The sequence below is a fragment of the Scyliorhinus canicula genome, chromosome 14 (genome assembly GCF_902713615.1).
Source record: "Scyliorhinus canicula chromosome 14, sScyCan1.1, whole genome shotgun sequence".
Taxonomy (NCBI): domain Eukaryota; kingdom Metazoa; phylum Chordata; class Chondrichthyes; order Carcharhiniformes; family Scyliorhinidae; genus Scyliorhinus; species Scyliorhinus canicula.
The window spans coordinates 28,427,016-28,431,349 of NC_052159.1; positions in this window are offsets into that span (position 1 = coordinate 28,427,016).

Consider the following 4,334-nt stretch of genomic DNA (forward strand, 5'->3'; position numbering starts at 1 on the left):
GGGGGAGAGTGAGGGGAGAGGGCAAGGGAGATTGTCCACCTGGCCAGGCGCCAGCTTCCAACAGATGCGACCATACAGCCCATGGCCCTGGGTGCAGGGCGGGGGGGGGGGGGGGGAGTACGGGCAATGCGGACATGTCGTCGTTCCCCACCTCCACCCCCACTCCCTGCAGGCCGATATGTTTGCTGATCAGCCAGCGTTAATGGCCGCCGTGGTAGCAGCGGCACTTCTACATGCTGCCCTGGGGGAAAAGGAGGAGCGTGCCAGCTGATGTGTTGGGTATGCTGGGTCTTTGAGGACTGTGACAGGCTACCAACACTTGTAGAAGTAAAACCCTTATTGAGGACTTCCGGTTGCGGTCACACGTTCGGCAGCTCCCGCCAAGAACGGACTTTTGGGTGCTTTTGAGGAGCCCGAGAAGCACTTGTACGACGGTTCCCAGTATGGGAAGGTGATAGTAAGGTTCCCCCAGCACTGTATGGAGTGGACCAGGAGTGGAGCGATCAAAAATGTGGTTTTGGAGCAGCGAAGAGAGCGGGGGAGGAAAAGCAAGATGGCGGCGGGTGGAGATCAAGCAGTGTGGGCGCAGTGGTCGCGGGAGCAGCAGGAGTTCCTCAAAAACTGCTTTGCGGAGCTGAGAGCAGAAATTCTGGCGCCAATGAAGGCATCGATAGAAAAGCTGATGGAGCCCCAGAAGCTGGGACATACGTAGTTATAATGCTCAACATACTGATGGGCGCAGGGGCTTTCCCGAGGCCCCTGGAGCTGGATGGGGCTCATCGAGTCCTGGCAAGGAGGCCCAAAGCCAACGAGCCGCCAAGGGCTGTAGTGGTGAGGTTCCACCGCTTTATGGAAAGGAAGTGCGTCCTGAGATGGGCGAAGAAAGAACGGAGCCGCAGGTGGGAGAATACGGAGATCCGTATCTACCAGGACTGGAGTGCGGAGGTGGCCAAGAAGAGGGCTGGGTTTAATCGGGCCAAGGCAGTTCCATATCGGAAGGGGGTGAAGTTTGGAATGCTGCAGCCAGCGCGATTGTGGGTTACAATTCAGGACCGTCACCACTATTGTGAGACGCCAGATGAGGCATGGACCTTTATTCAGACGGAAAAGTTGGACTCGAACTGAGGGTTTGTTGTGGGGGGTGTGTTAGCTGTATTGTGGGGGTGTTCTTCTTCTGGTTTCGGGTTGGGAAGAGGTGACATGGGAAGGGGTGAGTGGATATGATGTGGGGGGCTGTGTGAGAGTGTGGGCGCCGGTACTGTAGGGGCAGGTACCCGCTGATGAAGGGGGGGGTTTGGAGGCCCGGGGTCGGGGTGCTGGGGCAAGGTCGCAGAAAAAGGAGCTGCGCCATTGGGGGCGGGGCCGGCTCGGATGGAAAGCGCTGGCTTTTTCCCGCGCTAAGGAAGGGAGGGGTGGGGGGGAAAGGCAGTGCTGGAGGAGAGCGCATATTGATCGGCAGGGGAAGGCGGGGGGGATTCCTGGGGGGTCGTTGGAATGGCGGGAGTGGCCGGGGTCAGCAGGAGTCAGCTGACTTACGGAGCGTAATGGGGGGAGCAGAATGGCTGGACGGTGGTCTGGCTGGGGGGGGAGGATCTGGGTTCCTGCTGTATTGGCCAAAGGGGAGCTGGAGGTAGAAGAGGGAGTCGGGGCGGGGGTCCGCCGCCTGGGGGATTGGAGGGTGAGGGAGGCGCAGGCACGTGGCTGGCCTAAAAAAGTGGATGGCTAGGGGGGGTTATGATTAGCCCCCTGATCCGGCTGATAACATGGAATGTGAGGGGCCTGAATGGGCCGGTCAAGTGGCCCCGGGTGTTTGCCCACTTAAAGGGACTGCAGGCAGACGTGGTCATGCTTCAGGAGACACACTTGAAGGTGGCAGCAGGGCCGGCCCAAGGTACCGGCAACTCGGGCAGTCGCCCGGGGCGCCATGTGCTAGGGGCGCCTGAGACTCGGGTCCCGCGCATGCGCAGTTGGACCGGTGCCAACCAGCGCATGCGCGGTGGCCGCCCTCCCCCAGGGCGGCCCATCCGCCCCCCCTCCGACCTCCGTCCGCCCCCCCCTCCGGCCCCCTCGGCCCGCCCTCCCCTCGGCTCGCCCCCCCTCGGCCCGCCCCCCCCCTCGGCCCGCCCCCCCTCGGCCTCGGCCCCGCCCCCCCTCCCTCGGCCCGCCCCCCCTCGGCCTCGGGCCCGACCCCCGCCCCCCCCCCCCCCTCGGCCCCGGGCTCGGCCCCGCCCCCTCGCCCCCCCCCCCCCCCCCCCCCCCCCCCGAAGGGTGCCGAAGTTCAGCTTGCCCGGGGCGCCCAGCAACCCTAGGGCCGGCGCTGGGTGGCAGATCAGGTCAGGCTGAGAAAGGGATGGGTAGGGCAGGTGTTTCACTCGGGGCTGAATGCGAAGAATAGAGGGGTTGCGATACTGGTGGGAAAGCGGGTGTCGTTTGAGGCGATGAATATTGTGGCGGATAATGGAGGTCGATACGTGATGGTCAGTGGTAGGTTGCAGGGGACGCGGGTGGTACTGGTGAACGTTTATGCCCCGAATTGGGATGATGCCGGATTTATGAAACGTATGTTGAGTCGGATCCCGGATCTGCAGGCGGGGAGCTTGATAATGGGGGGAGAACTTCAAATTGGTGTTGGACCCAGCACTGGACCGTTCCAGGTCCAGGACGGGTAAGAGGCCGGCTGCGGCCAAGGTGCTCAGGGGGTTTATGGACCAGATGGGGGGAGTGGATCCGTGGAGGTTTGCCAGGCCGGTGGCCAGGGAATTTTCTTTTTTCTCCCACGTCCATAAAGCCTATTCCCGGATAGATTTCTTTATAATGAGTAGGGCACTAATGAGTGGTGGAGGGAGCGGAATATTCAGCTATAGCCATCTCGGACCACGCCCCGGATTGGGTGGAGCTGGAGTTGGGGGAGGAGAGGGACCAGCGCCCGTTATGGCGCCTCGATGTGGGACTGTTGGCAGATGAGGAGGTGTGCGGGCAATGGATCCTTGTCCTGCTTCAAGTATATTCAAAGATACTTAGAGGCCAATGACAATGGGGAGGTGCGGGTGGGGGTAGTCTGGGAGGCTTTGAAGGCGATGGTTAGGGGAGAGCTAATTTCCATTAGGGCCCATATGGAGAAGAGTGAGAGGACTGAGAGGGAGAGATTGGCGGGGGAGGTATTAAGGGTGGACAGGAGCTCTGCAGAGGCCCCCGAGGAGGGGCTGCTTAGGGTGCGACGAAACCTCAAAATGGAATTTGATCTATTGACCACGGGAAAAGCAGAGGCGCAGTGGAGGAAAATGCAGGGGGCGGTATATGAGTATGGGGAGAAGGCGAGCCGGATGCTGGCACATCAGCTTCATGAGAGGGAGGCATCGAGGGGGGATTGGTGGAATTAGAGATAGAGGGGGGAATACGGTGCGGAGTGCGGTAAGAATAAACAAGGTATTTAGGGACTTCTATGGGGATCTGTATAGGTCTGAGCCCCCGGAAAGGGGGGGGTGGGATGCGGCGATTCTTGGATCAATTGAGGTTCCCTAGTGTGGAGGAGGAGCAAATGGCTGGTTTGGGGGCGCCGATTGGGCTGGAGGAGCTGGTTAAGGGATTGGGGAGCATGCAGGCGGGGAAGGCTCCGGGACCAGATGGGTTCCCGGTTGAATTTTACAGAAAGTATGTGGACCTGCTGGGCCCGTTGCTGGTGAGAACTTTTAATGAGGCAAGGGAGGAGGGGACCCTACCCCTGACAATGTCCCGGGCACTGATCTCGCTGATTTTGAAGCAGGACAAGGATCCATTGCAATGTGGATCGTGTAGGCGATTTCGCTCCTCAATGTAGACGCTAAGTTATTGGCGACGGTTCTGGCTACGAGGATTGAGGACTGTGTCCCAGGGGTGATCCATGAGGACCAGATGGGGTTTGTGAAGGGCAGGCAGTTAAACACGAATGTGCGGAGGCTCTTAAATGTGATCATGATGCCCTCGGTGGAGGGAGAAGCGGAGGTAGTGGCGGCCATGGACGCGGAGAAGGCCTTCGATTGGGTGGAGTGGGAGTATCTCTGGGAAGTGCTTAGGAGGTTTGGGTTCGGGGAAGGGTTCATAAGGTGGGTCAGGCTGCTATATAGGGCCCCAGTGGCGAGTGTGGCTCCGAACCAGCGGAGATCAGAGTATTTTAGGTTGTACCGCGGGACGAGACAGGGGTGTCCCTTATCCCCCTTGTTTTTTGCACTGGCAATTGAGCCACTGGCCATGGCACTGAGGGAGTCTAGGAACTGGAGGGAATTGGTCCAGGGTGGGGGGGGAGGAACACCGGGTGTCGTTATATGCTGATGACCTGCTGTTATATGTTGCAGACC